The sequence below is a fragment of the Hylobates moloch genome, unplaced genomic scaffold, assembly GCF_009828535.3.
Source record: "Hylobates moloch isolate HMO894 unplaced genomic scaffold, HMol_V3 SCAFFOLD_2, whole genome shotgun sequence".
NCBI classification, from domain to species: Eukaryota; Metazoa; Chordata; class Mammalia; order Primates; family Hylobatidae; genus Hylobates; species Hylobates moloch.
Window position 1 is genome coordinate 92886996 of NW_026652277.1, and position 20685 is coordinate 92907680.

Consider the following 20685-nt stretch of genomic DNA (forward strand, 5'->3'; position numbering starts at 1 on the left):
TTTTCAACATAGAACTCTTTCACTTCCCTGGTTAAGTCTATTCCTAGGTACCTATTTTGTAGCTGCTGTAAATGAGATCATTTTCTTGATTTCTTTATTAGGTAGTTCAAAACTGGCACATAGAAATGCTACTGATTTTTGTATGTTGATTCTTTATCTTGCAACTTTACTGAATTCATTTATTAATTCTAACAGCTTTTTGATGAAGTCTTTCAGGGTTTTCTCTATTAAGATCATGTTGTCTGCAAATAGGGATACTTTCACTTCCTTCTAACTTCTTTCTCTTGCCCAATTGCTCTGGCTAGGATTTCCAGTACTATATTGAATAAAAGTAGTAAAAGTGGGTGTTCTTGTCTTGCTCCAGATCTTGAAGGAAAATCTTTCAACTTTTCTCCATTTAGTATGATGTTAGCTGTGGGTTTGTCATATATGACCTTTATTATGTTGAAATACATACCTTCTATACCTAGTTTGTTGAGAGTTTTTATCATGAACAGATGTCTAATTTTGTCAAATGCTTTTAAAGCATTTATTGAGATGACCATGGTTTTTGTCTTTCTACTAATATGGTGTATCACATGTATTGATTTTGTGTATGTTAAACCATTCTTGTATCACTGGGATGAATCTCACCTGATCATACTGAATGATCTTCTCCATGTGCTATTGAATTCTGTTTGCTAGTATCTTGTTGAGAACTTTTGTATCTATGTTAATCAAGGATATTGGCCTCTAACTCTCTTTTATTGTTGTCTTGTCTGGTTTTGGAATCAAGGTAATGCTGGCTCTGTAAAATAAGTTTGAAAGTATTCCCTCCGCTTCACTTTTCTGGAATAGTTTGAAGAGACAGAAACAACATATTTTTAAAGGATAAGGAGCTATTATAAATAACTTTATGCTAAAAAATTAGCAAAATTTATTACATAAGAATTTTTTTAATGAATAGCCTATATTTGTTAAATAAATTGAATTTGAAATTTAAAACCTCCCCACAAAGTAATTTTCAGGCCTAGAAATTTTCACTAGTAAAGGATAGCTAAAACCACCTTTAAAAAGAATATTGGATAACTTGTGTTACCCAATTTGAATTCAAGACTTCATATAAAGGTACCATAATCCAGAGAGCATGATATTAGTCCAAAAATAGGCAAACATACCAATAAAATGCAATCAAAATTTAGAAATAGACCCATGCTTATATAATCAATCAATTTCTAACATATGCTAAGTAGTTTGGTATCATAATTTATTTAGTCATCTTATAAGGTAGCTACTTGTTATTAGTATGCCCTCATGAGAAAATTGAGACACAGAGAGGTTATATAACCAGCTAAGGGCTACGCTGCTAGCAAGTGGCAGGGCTAATCTTCAAAACCAGGCAGTCTGCTCCAATAATCTATTAACCCATGACACTGTTCTGCTTCTATGACAAGTGTTCCATTATTGAGTTAACATTGCAAACCTCTGGGAAAATTTATAATTAAAGGTGTAAATGTTCATATAAGTCAAACCTATAGTATTAATATTTTAAGCTATGTTTGGGGAAAATATTAGTGAATATTTTATTTTAATTACTTATAATATTTGAAGACATATAAGAGTTATTATAGATAAGCCTAGAGACAACTTGGATTTGTTTTGCATTTGTTGTTGTATTGTTGTTGTTGTTGTTGTTTCTTAGAGAGAGGATCTTGCTCTGTCACCCAGGCTGGAGTGCAGTGGCACAATCATAGCTCACTGCAGCTTCAAACTCCTGGGCTCCAGCAACCCTCTCACCTCAGCCACCTGAGTAGCTGTGGGGGCCTCTTGCTATGTTGCTCAGGCTGGTCTTAACACTTGGCCTCAAGTGTTCCTCCCACCTTGGCCTCCCAAAGCACTGAGATTACAGGCACAAGCCACTATGCCTGGTGTTAGATTGTTATTTTTAATGTAAAAGTAAAAGAGAATTTGGCCAACATTTTAAGCAGTATTGGAACATTAAAAAGCACTTAAGATTACCCTGGGTGTACCAAGGGGTGCAGACTACAGAAGTGGTCCATTCCAGCATAAGGAGTATTTTGTCACTGTTATTGATAGTATGTCAGTACATGATGATAATAAAAGGCAGACCAACAACTCTTAATTGCTTTTATTATTGTTTTTAAATTATCTACAGATCACATACCCCTTTACTGTCTGTACCCCAGAGTGGACCACATCTGTCACTCCCATTGCTATGTCACTACTTTAAACTCCCCATGTTTGTAAGTTTAAAGTTTCATATTTATAAGTTTTCATATATTTAAGTTCTTTATATGATCTGTTTTTCAGACAATTGGATTTCTTGAAGAAAATAAAGGACACCAACTGTAGAAGTGCAATTTAAAGTATATAAGAAAAATTAATTCAGTTGTAAATGTTACTTTAAAAATAATTGTTAAAATTTGCTAGATTTATAAACAGAAAGCTAAGATTTGTGAGTTGACCCTAAAGGCTTAAGGAACGATAAAGGTTTTTATGTGCCAAATCTTATATAAACACCTTTTACACATTAACTCATTTATTTTTCACAACTACTCCATTAGCATTCCCAGTTTACAGCAGTGGAGACTGAGACCTCAGCTAGAAGTAACAAAGGCACCTCTACAGAGTTGTGGTGAAGGTTAAATGAGTTGATGTGTACAAGGATAAGTCCCTGGCCCAAGGTCAGAGTAAGGAGAGCTAAGACTGAAACACTGGCATCTGCTTGACTGAGCTCTTAAACTTTTGAATTTGTAACTTTATTTAAATTGAATATTAATTTTTAAGACAAAGATAGCCCCTGAAAATGGCATAAAAGCCATCCTTCAAGGATACCATGGATGTCAGAAAGAACATTGACATTATCAACTCCGTAAGTAAGATATTATTATTACAGAAGATGAAACTTAGATTGAGGTTTAATAACCTGCCCAAGGTTAACCACCTAATAACTGACAGGGGCAATGTTCTGTCTGGAATCTGTCTAACTCCACAGCCAATAGTTTCAACCACGTGGGCCGAAAATGCCCTAGCACCTTGCTACTCAGTATGGTCCACAGACCAGCAGCACAGAGGCATCACTTGAGAGCTTGATCGAAATGCAGAATCTCAGGCCCCACTGGCAAATCAGAATCTGCATTTTAACTAGATTTGCAGGTGATTCCGTGCACGTTAAAATTGAGACACACTGCTATCTCTGACCTGCCCTCTAACTCCCTGCCATTGACAATCTCCTGGGCCTCTTAACACATCTTCATTATGTTTCTGTGATATTTTCTGCTCAGCCCTTCTGCTAGCCAAAGGGCATGAACAAGGGGGTAAAGATACCTGATTGTTGAGTGTCAGAGAAAACAGGTAGGTAATAAAGAAGGAGGGAAAGAAGATGTTGGAGCTTTCTCTGAATGTTTTAACTGAAAATATTCTCGCTCATCCACATCACTCACTTAATATGTACTTAAAGTCTAATCTTGTTATCATTTCAAGTGTCCTTATTTCATCTCTCTAATCATGTTTTAAGCACATTATACATAGGATGTGTATGAGTAGCGGGTAGAATAATTTTTTATGTAGCCCTGACTACATGAACTCCCAATTTCAATTGGCTATGTTGAAATAATAAGAAAAAAAATGTAAGTCCATCTTTTCATGGCTTAACATTTAAAGGATGAATATAAACTTTAATTCCATCACTAGTTCATTAGTTCCATTCTGGCTTAACACAGGTGCTGCCAACCTGTCCCCATTTTTCTTCTCTTTTTTTTTTGTAAACAACACTTCAAGCTTATTCTTTCCAAAATCAATTTAACTATTTTCCTCCAAAAATAACTTTTTATCTTATAGTATCTCAACTTACGCTAAGACTTTCCACTCAGGCACCCCAGCATTACATCATGGACCTCAGTTCCTCTTTATCTGTCCCTAATTACAATTGATCCTGCCTCCTAAATCTCTTTCTCATTTGTTTCTGCGTGTTCATTCCTACCTCCATTGGCTTAGTTAAAGCCCCTAATGTCTATCACCTGGACAATTGAAACAGCTTCCTAATTGCTTTTCCTGCCTCTAGTTCTCCTCTCTTCAAATGGTAAACAATTTCCTGTCTAGGTAACAAATCTGATCATGTCACTCTTCTGAAAAACCTCTAATGGTTCCACATTGTTTATGGGGCAATGTCTTGACTCTTAACCCAGCACTCAAGGCCCTTGAGAAATGCCCTGGCCTGCGATTTGGGCCTCATCTCCCTGCTCATCCCCATGTGCCTGGAACTTTAGTGTCCCTGAATGGCTCACTCATTCCAGGCTGTATCTTCTCAGGCTGTTCTCTGCCTGGCATGCTCATGCCCCCTCTCCATTACCAAACTCTTAATATTTGTTACCAGTCCTAGCAGAGATGTCACTCCTCCTTGAAGCCTTCCCTACCCACCACCACCCCCCTCTAAAATAGTGGTAGACAAACAGCATCAGTATCACCTGGAGCTTGTTAGAAATGCAAAATCTCAGAACTCACCGAAGGCCTACTGAAGCCAAACCTCTGGGCGTGGTCACAGCAATCAGTAGTTTAACAAACCCTGCAGGTGATTCTAATGTACCTTTGAGTTTGAGAACTACTGCTCTAAAGACTATTTATCAGCTATTTCTCTTCATACTAATGGTAATTACCCAAGTTTCTTCTCCATTACTTGAGAAGAAGTATCTCACATGCAGGAAGCTTGTCTTACTCATCTTAGTTATTTCAGTGTCTGAAACATAGAAGTCTATCAATCGCTCTGCAAATCAAATAAGAAATAAACAAGTTGGGGAAGGGGCTGTGATGGGGAGATATTGGTCAAAGAATACAAAATTTCAGTTGGGTGAATAAATTCTGGAGATCTATTGTACAGCATGGTGACTATAAATAATAATAACATATACTTTTAAAAATATTATATACTTGAAAACTGCTGAGATCATCTTAAATGTTCTCACCACAAAACATAAGTCCGTGAGATAATATATATGTGAATTAGCTTGATTAATCATTTCACAACATACACATATTTCAAAACATTACATTGTACATTGTAAATATATACAAGTTTTATTTGTCAATTATACCTCACTAAAGCTGGGAAATTTTTAAAATAAATTTTTTACCTAAAATTGAAAACATTATCATACTCCTGGCTTTTTACAGCCCTATCCATAACATTAAAATTTTTTAAACTATAGTTTTTCCTCATGTCACTTCCCTAACTTGCCAGATTCTCCACAGATGTCAACTGTTCCAGAGTTGGATGGTTCTTGTCCCCACAGAACAGAGTGTGAAATCCCAATAGTCAATCCAGCATGGCAGGCAGCCTTCAACACCAGTTTTTCTTACTTTGACAATGGACCCTGTGGAGCAAGCTTTTAGGAACCAGCCTTAGTCCAAGTGCCTGAAGCACTTTATAGTCATTCATCTGAAATTGCTTCCAGGCTAGTTATAGGACAATTTCACACACACACACACACACACACACACACACACACACACACACACACCCCACACACACCGCTTGTTGAAGGCCCAAGTAAATATTTAGCATTATCAATAAGGATAATCCCATTAAAGTGAAATAAGAAAAAAGTTAATGGCTAAACTGAATGTATTTGGTTATTGTTTCTCTTTTGAGAAATATACCTCATGCCATAATGGTATTTTAGTGTAAGTCTAAAGTGTGTTTATACAAAATTAGAGAAACTTTGGTTCCACTTTGTGGCAGTACAATAATGTCTATGTCACATGATGACAACTATTAAATATTAATACAAAGGCAGGGATTTAATGTCTGTTTCCCCTAGAGGAGTGCCTGCTACAAGGTAGGCTGTTGATAATATTTGTTGATTATTGATTTTTTTATTGGTCCTAATAACTCTATTTTTAGTTAAGCCAAAAAATGCACACAGTATAAATATACAGTTTTCACATTATTTTTTGTCTAAAAGGAACTAATGACTAGCTCCATTTTGAACTACAAAATGCAAATTAGTTTCATGTTTTGTTTAAAATTCCTCAGTCTCCTCTAGCCGTCCCTCTGGAGAGTTCAGGTTCTTCTCATCATTTAATGATCTGTTTACTGAAGCCAAGGGCAGAGTTGCTAGTGGTTAACTTCCCAACACAGTGGTTGTTAATAGTAACAGCTGATACACCGTTTTCTGGCTGCAACTGTGCTGGGAAATCAATAGTTCTTTGTTGATTAATAACTGATTTCTCCACTGATCAAAATGCACAGATCAATGCACTGCTCCATCTGGTTGCAGCCTCCACCCCCACTTCCTCCCCAATAATGGATGCCTCAGCCAAACTGTAGCACCCGTTCCTGCCATCCAATTCATGTTTCATTCTGCTCAGAATATGACTGGGATACCCTACGATGAACAAGAAGGTTAGTCCATACCCGAAATTTGGCTTTCAAATTTTATAGCCAGTTGTCTGTGCACTACCCCTGCTTCCTGTCCACTAGATGGTGCTACAGACCTGTGTTTGTAACAGTTCACTGGGCTTTGAGAAAGATTGAAAACTGTAGACAGGTGAAATGCTGTGGAATGTTTAAAATCTATGAACATTAATTCTTTAAACATTCTGGTCTGTGCATGTGTCTTGGCAGGCACTTTAATAAAAAGTCCATCCAAATGAATGGAAATCCACAACTTGCCCATTTATTTATTACACCTGGCAGCCTGGGGCATACACAATTTCAGGGCAAGCACCTCCTGGCACCTCTGTGAACAATATAAAGCAGCTGTTTACTCAGTGCATAACAATTAACGTGCTCCCTAAAGGGTAGAATTTATGACACTGAATACATAAGAGAATGCTTTGTGATCTCCCAAGACACTGCTCAGTAAAATCAGTGGGTTGTCATATCTCAGGTTCATTAATTGCTCTATGGATCCTAACACCCGGTAGAGAAATCAGAGTAGGAATTTAGCCAGTGAGCTTTTGTGTTTCCAGTAATCACCTTTCCGTCAAGATTGAAGGTCAAATTCATGGAGGAATCCAGTTTTTCAAGGAAACCTTGGCTTTTTTTTTTTTTTTTAAACTATGAAAGAACTTCCCTTCTGGTTATTTCTATACCAGTTCTACTGCTGGGGGGATAGGGGAGCTAGTAGTAAATATGGCTCATTTGTAAGTGATCTGAATCCTCTTTTGTAAAAAGGCTAATTTTGTTGTTCTATTGTGTTCTTTCCCTTTGTGGCACTGAAGACCTCTCTCAGCTATAAAATAAATCAAGCAGATTTGGCTTGGAGGCAGCCATCAGCTTCCTGTCCTTGTGACAAAATTGACTTAACCTCATTTGCAATTGACCACCCCCTTTTCACTGATTATGAATTGTTTGGTTAACTCACTTTGGGAAGGAGTATCAATAATTCAGCATTAGCCAGTTGGCATGTCACCCTGACAGATGGAAACAGCTACAGTGCTATTGATTGAGTTACTCCCTCTCAGGGGGCAGTGGTGAGATTCCACTCACCCTCAATCCCCCATCTCCTGTCTATGGGATTAGTGAGAGAATAGCAAATGGTTCCAACACAGTCACTAAACCCTGTCCAAGACCTCCTGACTACAGCCAAATATGCAAATTTCCCAGGATGTTTTCACGTGAGAAAAAAATGAAGAAGCAAGAGCAAAGGGGGCTGAACAAGGCACCGGAGAAGAGAACTGAGCACCTGGGGGTCAGCAAGAAGTGGCCCAGAAAAAAAGCCAAGCCAGGGACTGGTCTCCCTGCCCCTGATTCAGCCCCCCTCCCCCTGATTTGGCCCCCCTCCCAGGCACATCAGCAAAGGACGGGAGGGAGGAGGAAGCGCGCGCGCACGCGTGTGTGTGTGTGTGTGTGTGTGTGTGTGTGGTGTTTGTGTGCATAAAACAGAGAAAGAAAGAGAAGGGGACAGAAACAGACAGAGAAAGAGAAGAAAGAGATGGTAAAATTGTGGAGGTTTGGTTGTATACCACGTTTGTTTGGGACTGTGTAATTGTTGGCTTCCCTATTCCTCAGGTTTGTCAGCGGCTGTCACTAAGCACAGTTTAGGAAGGTGAGGGACTGTCAATAGTGATCTAGTCTGGTATACCTAGCTTATGGTTAAAGGCCTTAGTCAAGGAATTCACAACAAAAATGTTTGCTTTGTGTCTATAGTTGAAATAAACCTGTTTTATGTTTATGCTGTCTTTGGAGTCATAAAAATTTAGAATTCCATAAAGACTTTGGAGTCTTTATGGAATTAGGACATACAAATTAGGACATCAGTAAGATGGCCAACTAGAAGCTCCTAGCTCGCTTCCACACACACAAAACAGAACAAAACAATGAATAAATAACTACATTTTGACTAAAATAGCTAAAAGAGAGCGCTAGGGAATAGCAAAAATCCAGCAGGAATCCTATAGAGCACAGAAACCCAAGATGGCCACATAGAGAATGGAAGAAAATACCTCACCTCCACCACTCCATCCCCACAGTTGAGATCAGCTTGGAACCAGGAGGGACTTTTCCCTGCAGGAAAAAGGTGAGCAAGAGGATCCCAGCACCCCCATCACCATCTCGTCTACCTGCAGTCTTCACTCCTGGAGACTCCTACTGAAAGGGTGACTCTGTAGGCTCAGACTCAGACCACGCCACACCGGTTGCAGTCAGGAGATCTTTATTGGAGGAGTCCGAGGGAGATCCGAAGCGGAAGAAGAAAGAGAGAGAGAGGGCTCTGCAGCCTCCGTCTTTTATGCCTAGTGACGTTAGGTGGGGGTCACTGGTTGGCTGAGGGGCTGGGTCTAGCTGAGGCGGGAAGGCGTGACCTCTGATTGGCTCCTTTTGGCGGGCCTGTGTTGGGGAGGAAGAACCCGGAACCAGCACCATTAGGGTGCTCCTGTTACCTAACATTCCTCCCTTTTTTGTTTTTTAAGAAGTGGGGAGGTGGGCGTCGCTGATCGTCTGGCTACTTCCTGCTGAATGGGGGCGTCGTGGGGAAGGGATATTGGAGGACTGTAGGGGCAGAGCAGCAGCAGGAGGCTAAAGAAGATGGCGCTGAAGGTGAACACTTCCCGGGGTGTGAAGTCGAAAATGTCCCTTGTAAGTAGAGGTCATCTATGGACGCGAGCCATCCGTATGGCAGGGAAGGATCTGCTATGCGCCACGTATCTTCTTGGAAGGCCTGGAGGAAATCTAAGAAATTACAGGTCCTGGAGGCGGAGGCCATAGGTACGGGAGTCCTGGTAGTCTTCCTCAGCTGCTAGGAGTTGGTAGTGCCTAATGAGAAGCTGGTTAAAAGTCTGGTTAGATAAGGAGGAGATTCATTGTTGTATGAACTTTGTTAGGCAAGGGAGGAGAATACACAAGGCCGCTATGCCTAAGAGGGGTCCGAGAAACGGTAGGACCCAAGCTAAAACAGGCATTTTTAGAGTGTCCTAGAAGGGGGAATGAGATTCTGAGATGCGTTGTCTGATTTCAGAAGCTTTTTCTTGTATACGCCGGGCAGCATCCAGCACTATTCCTGACTGATTAGTGTAAAAACAACACTCTTCCCCTAAGAAGATGCAGAGTCCTCCTTTTTCAGCAGTGAGGAGGTCTAGGCCTCGGCGGTTTTGGAGAGTCACTGCTTCTAAAGAGTCTATTTGAGATTGTAAAGTAAGAATAGATTTTATTTCCTGTAAACTGTCTCAGAAATCTTTTGAGAGTGTGTGGTAGTAGGATAATGATGTGGACAAGCCAGCTATTCCAGTCCCTGTGGCAGTGGCTATTTCTAATCCTATAAGTAGGGGTATTAGTTGCACGGCTCTTCGCTGACGGACTTGAGCTTTGAGGGGTACTGATAAGGTCTGATTCCCTGGGGCAATGTCAGTGTGGGGGCTTAGAAAGACTAAGGTGCAGGTGCCTGTCCAGTTGGTGGGGGGGCAGATATAGGTTGACATTCCACATAAGAAGAATATGCCTTGGCTGGGTAGACAGAACTCGTTATATATGTTTAAAAGGTGTGTGAGTTTGTTATTTTCATTTTCCCATACTCCTAGGGTATTTGCTAAGGCGGCTCCAGTGAGCGGCTGGAAAGGGGTGTTGGGAGCAAACTGAGTGGCTCCCTGTGTTTTATTTTCCCATTGGAGGAAAAAACGTTTTGTATCTACTAGGAGCCATTTGAGAGAGCGATTGAAAGAGGGGATGAGAAGGCACTCACTAGTGGTGGGGGCGCTGCTGCAGGGAGTCCAGGGGTGAATGGTCATGCAGGGAGTATGTCTGCCATTACAGAACCTGGACTGTTTGTTGAGTAGGGAGGAGGTGATGATTCTGGGGGGCCCAGAGAAGCGGACAGGCTGGTTGAATGGAGCTGTTTGGGTGACTTGAAAGCTAGCATGATCCATTGGGGCTTGAAGTTGTAAGGTGTAATTACACTGATGTGGTGGTAGGTGCCCTAGAGGCAGGCCAGATGATAGGTTGCATTGTATGCATAAAGGGGCTTGGAAAGTTAAAATAGTATTTGTGGTTACAGGGCCGTGTATGGGCTTTTTATTGTTTGTGTAACGGGTGAGGTTGGAAATGTAAGAACGTAAAAGTTGGGTTGCACGTCCTGCCATGGTATTTTTGGTCATATCAGAGATGGGGAAGTCGGCTAATGACTGCATGTTTAGAAGTTGGAAAGGGTCTTTTCCTTCATAACAAGGATGGTAGGTCAAGTTGGTGAAGACCTAGTTTTTTGCAGGAATGGGAGTGGCAACATAGCCAGAGGTTGATAGAGAGATACACAGCCAACAGTCATTTGCCAGGGAAGGATTGGACTGGTTTAACAGAGTGTGAGTTAAGTTGAGAGTCTTGTAGAGGTAATTAGGAGCTAGTGGAAGGGGAGGGGTGGTTGTATGAGGTATCCAAGGAAGTAGGAGGGATATATAGGCAAAGAGCAAATAGGAAGGTAAAGAGGGTGCTCTGGAAAATGAGATCATTTTATCTAGTATGAGTTCTTTCACCTATCTTTTTAAGGAGGAAACGGTCGTTCCTCAGGATTAGTGGTAGGAGCCTTTTAGTCTGGGATGTTTCTTTCTGAAATAGGAGGTGCAAGTCCTCTAATTGTTCACAGGTGTCTTCGGATTCCTGAGCTGATGATCCCTGACTATGGGAGGGCCAGAGGTGGAGACAGTGCCCCAATACTCCTGCAGAACCGAGAAAGTAGCTCCGGTATTAAGGACTAAAATGACGAGACGCCCATCCACTGTAAGAGGCACCCTGGGCTCCCGCGTGGTGATGGTGTGTGTCGGGGAAGAGGTCCCAGGGCCCCGTCAGTCGTAGGCTGCTAACCCAATGAGATCGGCTTCAGGACGGGGGTCTGGCCCAGCTCCGTCAGGGGCTTCAGGGTCTATGTTGGTGTATTGTTGGAGTGCCTGTGTAAGGCCGGCGAGGAAGGCGGACGGGTTTTCATGTTTTTCCTGAATGATTTCGTGAAGTTTTTCAAAATTGACTGCCTTTGGGCTGCCTTGCAGAGGCCTGTTATTAAACAGGTGGTGAAGTGGTCTTGGGCCAAGACACCGTTCTGGGAGTTATAGTCCCAGCCAGGCTCGTGTTCGGGGACTGCCTGCGCCCCGATGGGTAGGGCTGGGGTTGTTTGGTGAATCTGATCTGCATAAGTACGGGCCTGCTCCTAGACCGGTCTGCACTTCCTGAGAAGGAGGGGGTTAGAGAAATTCTGATGTAAGAGGTGGAGTTAGAAGTGTATGAGCCTAAGTGTTGACAAGACAGTCACAGAGAAGGGAACATGGACAGGAACAATATATTTTGTTCGTGTAACTTCTGTAAGAGGGGCGAGGATGGAAAGGTGTGATGTGGAACAAGAGGTGGGAGGGCTGAGCGGCAGAGGGGAGGGAGCTGGAGGGGTTGTGGAGGAAGGGGAAAGGAGAGAGAGGTTGGGGGAAGTAGTAAAGGGTGGGGCTGCCGCTGGCCGGGCGGCGGCCGGAGGGTGGGGCTGAGGGTGGTGATATGGAGTTAAGATTGGGGGAAGGTGAGGGCAGCGATACGATGTTGAGGGTTATACGGGGCTGTGGGCATAGGGGATCTCTTCCCATTCTCCTGTTCATTCACAATATTTAGAGGCCCATAAATGGGTCATTTATTTTGGTTGTTTAAGGGGTTGTGAATTTGATTAAGCGTTTAGGTTTGAGGTCGGCAGCAAGGCCTAGGGTAGCCAGATTGTCTAGAAGACATTTTAAGGGGGAGTCGGCCGGCAGGGATGCGGAGCCTCCCATAGTGGGAGAAGGGGCAGTGATGGCTAAGAGGGCATCCCCTAATTAGCCAAACACTGTAACCAGGTTCAGAACCTTCAGTTGGTCGTCACCAAGGCAAAGGGACTGAAGGGCCAACAGGATGGCCGAGGGACCGTGAGCCACCTGGTACCAGGATTTTGTATGTAGCCAACAGTATGGCGTGGGGCGGAGGCTCAGGCCGGAGGGGCGAGGAGGAGAGGGAGAAAACTCCGTTCCCTGCGGGTCGAGGAGGGGAAGTGAATGATGGGGGCCTACCACTGCCGTAGGGGCGTCGGGCGAAATGTGTTTGTCACGGGAGTGGCTACAGTCTGGCGATTTGCCCGAGAGGTAGGCCCAGGAGGGGAAAACTTACTGAGATGAGGCCGGTGGTGGGCAAAGAGCATGGCGAACAGGAAAATGGGTGAAGACTGACCGGGGCCTGGTCTGAGCCTGAGAGGGAATGGGGTCCCACCAAAGGCGGGGAGTCCCAATCCGAGTCATGGCACCAATGAAAGGGTGACTCTGTAGGCTCAGACTCAGACCACGCCACACCGGTTGCAGTCAAGAGATCTTTATTGGAGGAGTCCGAGGGAGAACCGAAGCGGAAGAAGAAAGAGAGAGAGGGCTCTGCAGCCTCCGTCTTTTATGCCTAGGGATGTTATGTGGGGGTCGCTGGTTGGCTGAGGGGCTGGGTCTAGGCTAAGGCGGGAAGGCGTGACCTCTGACTGGCTCCTTTTGGCGGGCCTGTGTTGGGGAGGAAGAAGAACCCGGAACCAGCGCCATTAGGGTGCTCTTGTTACCTAACACCTACAGTCCTCACAGGTTCTAAGCCCAGCTGAGACAGTTCTTTAGAGTCCATATGCTGAGCCAACCTTAGAGGAGCCTATACTGTGTGCCCCCACTAGCCTGTACTGCTACTTCTCTGCACCATTGTGGAACAGAAGTAATGCTAGGGTGAGCTCTGCTCCCGGGTGAGTAGCCATTGTATACCTCCATCCCAAGAGGCTCAGCCACCCCTGCCCCACATCTACCCAGGAGCCCAGTATCTCTGAGCAGAGTTGCTGCTACATCCAACCCCCAGGACCAAGCCACCACAAAGCCGTTTCATCCTGCCATCTCAATTGCTGGTATTCCCTCTCCTCGGGACAAACTGAAGTGGTACCCCACAGCCAGCGATCCAGAACTTCGAACTCTCAGAGCAGTCACACCCCTAGAGCCACAGCTGAGGCAGCATCCAGTCCTGTGGCCTCCTGAACACAGGAAGAGGCATGACCCTGGCCCCAGAGCAGATGTAGTAGCCCACCCCCTTGGGACCTCAGGTCTTCTGCACAAGAGAGCAGTTGCACCTCCCAGCACCCCAGCTCGTCCTGCACTCTATCATCAGGGATGCAGAGGCTCCACTGAACCTGGTAGCTGAACTTTCTGGGGCTGAGTAGACACAGCGTCTTTCATCCTGGGGAATCAAAGCCTTGGCTGAGCTGGATCACCCTGCCTTCCAGGCCAAGCCGCCACAGTTCTCTGCCTACCTGGAACAGAACTAGCCCTGACTCAGGCCAAGCTACTGAGGCACCCCAATCTCCAGGCAGTAGAATCATCATTACACTCCTATCCATCTTCTGGGACAAAGCCACAGCAGCATCTTGCCATCTGGGTCCTTACTGCTGCTGCCCCTGGCCGCAAAGAGCCTGGGCTACTGCCATATCCCACCATTTCAGGGTCCAAAGTCACAATTCTGTGACTCTGTGTGGTACCTCATGCCTTGGGTCTCAAGCTGCCAAAGTGCCCTATTGGTTATGAGTCCCAAATTGCAACTATGCCCTGATTCTTGGGGCCTGAGCCTCCAGAGCATGCCTTCTTCCCCAGAGCCATGCCAGTGGTATAACTTGCCCCCCAGGGTCAGAATCACAGCTACATCCCAGCCTCATGGGCCTAAGCTGCTGAGATGTGCCCTGGAGCAATAGATCTTGGCTTAGTGGAAGAACTTCAATCCTGTAATTGTGGTGTGTAAATCATACTTATCTCTAGTATAAAGATGTAACATAAAAATGTTCACAAATACCTAAGCTACAATAAGTTGGTAAAGACTACAGAATATAAAGAGATGTAAATTATGACATCAAAAATATAAATGGGGTAGAAGGTAAAATTCCAGTTTTTGTGTGCAACAGAAGTTAAGTTTTCATTAGCTTAAAATAGTAGATTATAAAAATAAGGTGTTTTAGGTAAGCCTCATGATAACCACAAAACAGAAAAACCCTACAGCAAATATACAAAAAGTAAAGAGAAAGGAATCAAAGCTTAGCATTACCAAAAAAATTCAAATCACGAAGGTAAACAAGGAAGGAATAAAGAAAGGAGCTTAAAAAAAAAAAAAAAAACAGAAAAATAACAAAATGGCAGTAGTAATTCCTTACCTATCAATAATAACCTTGAATGTAAATGAACTAAATTCTCGAACCAAAAGACACAGACTGGCTACATGGATTTTATAAAAATAAGATCCAACTATATGCTACTTAGAAGAGGAAACTTAAGCTTTAAGGAAACACATAAGCTGAAAGTAAAAGAGTGGAAGAAGACATTTCGTGCAAATGATAACCAGAAGAGAGTAGAAGTGGCTACACTCATATCTGATAAAATAAACTTCAAGTAAAAGCTGTCACAGGAGACAAACAAGGTCATTATTAAATGATGAAGGAGTCAACCAGGAGAAGAGAACCACTGGAAATTTATATGCATCTAACATTGGAGCACCTAAATACACAAAACAAATATTAATGAACATGAAGGGAGAAAGAGATAACTAGCAATGCAATAATAATAGGGGACTTCAATGTCCCACTTTTAACAATGAGTAAGTCAACCAGACAGAAAATTATAAGAAAATACTGGACTTAAGTTGCACTTTTGACCAAATGGACATACCAGACATATACAAAACTTGCCATCCAACAGCAGCAGAATCCACATTTCGCACCAGTCCACAGGAAACATTCTCTAGGATACACTATATGGTAAGCAAAAAAAAAAAAGTCAACAAATTTAAGAAGATTGAAATCATACTTAGCATCATTTTGGACCATAGTGGTGTAAAACTAGAAATCAATAACAGGAAGAATCTTGGAAAATTTACAAATACGTGGACAATAAATAATATGGTCAGAACTACAAATTGGTCAAAGAGATCAAAGGGAAAATTTAAAATATTTTGATACAAATAATAATGGAAACACGGTGTACCAAAATCTATGGGACACAGCAAAAGTAGTTCTAAGAGGTAAGTCTATAGCAATAAATGCCTATATATAAAAGAAGAAAGATTTCAAACAAATTTGTCTAATATTACACCTCAAAGAGCTAAAAAAAACACTAAACCAAAAATTAGCAGAAATAAGGAAGTAATAAGAACACAAAATAAGGAAGTAATAAGAACACAAAAATCACAGAAACAATAAATAAAACAGAGTAGTTTTTGAAAAAAATAAACTGAAAAACTCTTAGCTAGTGTAAGAAAAAAAGAAAGAATACTCAAACAAATAAAGTGAAAAATGAAAATAAATTACAGCAGATGCCTCAGAAATAAAAAGAATCATAGTGACTATTATGAACAATTTTATTCCAATAATTTGGTTAACCCAAAGGAATTGGATAAATTCCCAGAAAAATGCAATCTACCAAGATTGAACCAAGAAGAAAAAGAAAGCCTGAACAGACTAATAACAAGTAAAAGAAATTGAAGAAGTAATCAAATGCCTCCCAGTAAAGAGAAGCCTAAGACCAAATGGCTTCACAGCTAAATTCTACCAAGAATTCATAGAAGAATTAATACCAATAATGTCCTTCCCAAAAATAGAAGTAGAGGGAATACTTCCAAACACAATTTATGAGGCCAGCATTACCTTGCTACTTAAGCCAGATACAGATTTCACCAGAAAAGAAAACTATGGGCCAATTTCTCTGATAAACATTAATGCAAAAATCCTCAATAAAATATTGGCAAACTGAATCCAACAACACATCAAAGAGATTAGACATAATGGCTGTATTAGTTCATTCTCACACTGATGTGAAGAAATCCTGAGACTAGATAATTTATAAAGGAAAGAGGTTTAATTGGCTCACAGTTCTGCATGCCTGCAGAGGCCTCAGGAAACTTACAATTATGGTGGAAGGCAAAGGAGAAGCAGGCACCTTCTCCACTGGGTGGCAGGACAGAGTGGGTGCAAGCAAGGAAAATACCAGATGCTTATCAAACCATCAGATCATCCGAGACTCACTCACTATCACAAGAACAGCATGGGGGAAACCACCCCCATGATCCAATTACCTCCACCTGGTCCTGCAATTGACACATGGGGATTACTGGGATTATGGGGTTACAATTCAAGATAAGGTTTTGGGTGGGGACACAGCCAAACCATATCAATGGCCAAGTGGGATTTATCTCTGGCATGTGAGTCTGGTTTAAGATATGCAAATCAACCAATGTGATACATCACATTTACCAAATGAAAGATAAATCTACATGGTCATCTCAATTAACATGGAAGAAGCATTCAAGAAAGTCCACAAATTCTTTCTTGATAAAAACTCTCAAGAGTTTAGGTATAAAAGGGAAGATTCTGCACATAATAAAGGCCATCTATGAAAAACCCAAACTGTAATCAATGGGAAAAAATAAAGCTTTTTCACTAAGATTTAGTACAAGACATTTCTATTCAACATAGTACTTGAAGTACTAGCAAGAGAAATCAGACAAGAAAAAGAAAAACATCCAAATTGGAAAGGAAGAAGAAAATTATCTCAAGTGACAGGTGACATAATCCTACCCATTAAAAAAAAATTCCACAAAAAAACCCTATATGAACTAATTAAAGAATTCAGTAAAGTATTAGGGTACAAAATTAACATACAAAGATCCATAGCATGTTTATACACAAATGATGACATAACTGAAAAAGATATCAAGGAAAAAAAATCCCTTTTATGTTAGCATAAAAAAAATAAAATATCTAGGAAGAAACTTAACCAAAGAGGTGAAAGATCTATACACTGAAAACTATAAAATATTCATGAGAAAAACTGAAGAAGATCCAAAAAGATATCAATGCTTATGGACTGGAAGAATTAGTATTTTTTAAGTGTTCATACTACCCAAAGCAATATACAGATTAAGTGAAATCTGTATTAAAATCCCAATGGCATTCTTCATGGAAATAGAAAAAAACTAAAATTCATATATGCTATGGTTTGAATATGTTCCCCGGAGTTAATGTGTTGGAAATTTAATCCCCAATGCAACAGTGTTAGGAAGTTGGACCTAATAAGAAGTGATTAGGTGTAAGGACTCTGCCCTCATGAATGGATTAATGTTATTATTGTGAGAGTGAGTTAGTTTTCTCTAGAGTGGCTTTGTTATAAGTGTGAGTTTGGGCCCCTCTTGCTGTCTCTCACAAGTGTTCTCTTGCTCTTCCACCGTCCACCATGGGATGACACAGCAAGAAGGCCCTTGCCAGATGGAGGCCTCTTGACTTTGAGCTTCCCAGCCTCCATAACTGTAAGAAATAAATTTTTGTTCCCTATAAATTACCCAGTCTGTGGTATTCTATTACAGCAACACAAAACAGACTAAGACAATATGGAAACATAAAGACCTCAAATAGTCACACAAAAAAAATCTGAGAAAGAAAAAGTTGGAGGCCTCACATTTTCTGATTTCAAATCATATTGCAAAGCTATAATAATCAAAACAATATGGTACTGGCATTAAAAACAGACATATAGGCCAGTGGAACAAAACTGAGAGCCCAGTAATAAATCCAAACATATATGATCAACTAATTTTTTGCCAAGGGTGCCAAGACAGCACAATGCAGAAAGGATAGTCTCATCAGTAAGTGGGGATAGGAAAACTGGATTTCCACATTGCAAAAGAATGAAATTGAACCCTTATCTTATACCATACCTAAAAATCAACTCAAAGTAGATAATATACCTAAGTAAAAGACCTGAAACTATAAAACTTCTACAAGATAACATAGGTAGAAATCTGAACATCAGTCTTGGCAAAGATTTTGTGGCTAGCGCTCCAAAACCTTAGGCCAAAAAGCAAAAATAAATAAATGAGATTATTTCAAACTAAAAAGCTTCTGCATAGCAAAGGAAACAATCAACAAAATGAAATGCAGCCTATAGTTTGGGAAAAAAATATTTGCAAACCATATATCTGATAAGAAGTTAGTATCCAACATTTATGAAGAATCCATACAATACAATAGTGGAAAAACACCCTATTAAAAATGGGCAAAAGACCTGAATAAACATTTCTTTTTAAAAAACTTAAAAATGGCCAATTGGTATATGGAAAGGTGCTCAACATTATTAATCATGAGGGAAATGCAACTCAAAACCTCTGTAGGAAACCACTTCACACCCCTTAGGATGGCAATTATCAAAAAGTCAAAAGATAACAAATGTTGGCAAGGTTATACAGAAAAGGTACTTATACACTGTTGGTGGGAAGGGAGACTGGTAAAGCCATTACGGAAAACAGTATGGAGGTTTCCTAAAAAGTTAAAAATGGAACTACCATATGTCTCAGCAATTCCTCTTCTGGCATATACCCAAAGGAAATGAAATAACAACCTTGTAAAAAACATCTTCACCCCCATGTTTATTGCAGCATTATTCACAATAGCCAAGACATGGAAAAAACTTGTGTCCATCTACAAATGATTGGATAAAGAAACTATGGCACATATATGCAATGGAATATTATTCAACCCTAAAAAGAAACAAGATCTTGCCATTTACCACAGCGTGGATGAGCCTGGAGGACATTCTGCTAAGTGAAACAAGCGAGATATAGAAAGAAAAATATTGCATGATCTCACTTATATGTGGAATATTTTTTTAAAAAAACAAATATACAGAGATAGATAACAAAACAGTAGTTACCAAAGGTGAGGGGAAGAGAAATGCAGATCAGAGGATACAAATAGCAAGTATGAAAGATAAACAAGTATAGATATCTAATATACCACGTGAGGACTATAGGTGATAAGAACCATATGGGAGTCATGCTAAATGAGTAGATTTTAGCTGCTCTTGCCACAAAAGCAAAAAAAAACAGTTAATATGGGTTATTATGGCTATGTTAATTTGCTTCACTATAGTAACTGTTTTAATGTCTATATGTATCCCATGATATCATGTCGTGTACCTTAAATATGCAATAAAATTTATTTTTTTTAAAAAGGCTTTGATCATACCACCTAATTTTTTTATTCTTCATCCCCCAAAATAGTCTTTGAAAATGATAAAACAGATGAGAGTATGAATAGATTGCTGTAAACAAGCTATTGTTTGAGCATGATATTATCCACTATGGGCATCTAGAAGACCTTACTTTGGGCTGGTTGGTTATTTAGGTACTTTTGCAAGGTCCCCTCTGAATTGTTCTTCCAGCTGCCTTGACCCGAGAAGTACATCTTCATTTGGGTTACCTGCTGGGCTGTCCAGCAGTCTGTCAATGAGCAACATTGACATGTTGGTCAAGCCTTCTTCTTTTTTTTGGGGGGGGGGGGGGTTTTTTTTTTTTTAATTATACTTTAAGTTCTGGGAAACGTGCAGAATGTGCAGTTTTGTTACATAGTGGTTTGTTGGCATGGTGGTTTGCGGCACCCATCAACCCTTCCCTACATTAGGTATTTCTCCTAATGTTATCCCTCCCCTAGCCCCCCACCCCACGACAGGCCCCAGTGTATGATGTTCCCCTCCCTATGTCAATGTGTTCTCATTATTCAACTCCCACTTATGAATGAGAACATGCGGTGTTTGGTTTTCTGTTCTTGTGAGAGTTTGCTGAGAATGATGGTTTCCAGCTTCATCCATGTCCCTGCAAATGACATGAACTCATCCTTTTTTATGGCTGCATAGTATTCCATGGTGTATATTTGCCACATTTTCTTAATCCAGTCTATCATTGATGTACAATAGGGTTGGTTCCAGGTCTTTGCTATTGTGAATAGTGCTGCAATAAACATATGTGTGCATGTTTCTTTATAGTAGAATGATTTATAATCCTTTGGGTATATACCAACAAATGGGATTGCTGGGTCAAATGGTATTTCTACTTCTAGATCCTTGAGGAATTGCCACACCATCTTCCACAATGGTTGAACTAATTTACACTCCCACCAATAATGTAAAACTGTTCCTATTTCTCCACGTCCTCTCTAGCATCTGTTGTTTCCTGGCTTTTTAATGATCGCCATTCTAACTGGCATGACATGGTATCTCATTGTGGTTTGATTTGCATTTCTCTAATGAGCAGTGATGATGAGCATTTTTCATATATCTGTTGGCTGCATAAATGTCTTCTTTTGAGAAGTGTCTGTTCATATCCTTTGCCCACTTTTTGATGGGGTTGTTTTTTTCTTGTAGATTTTTAAGTTCTTT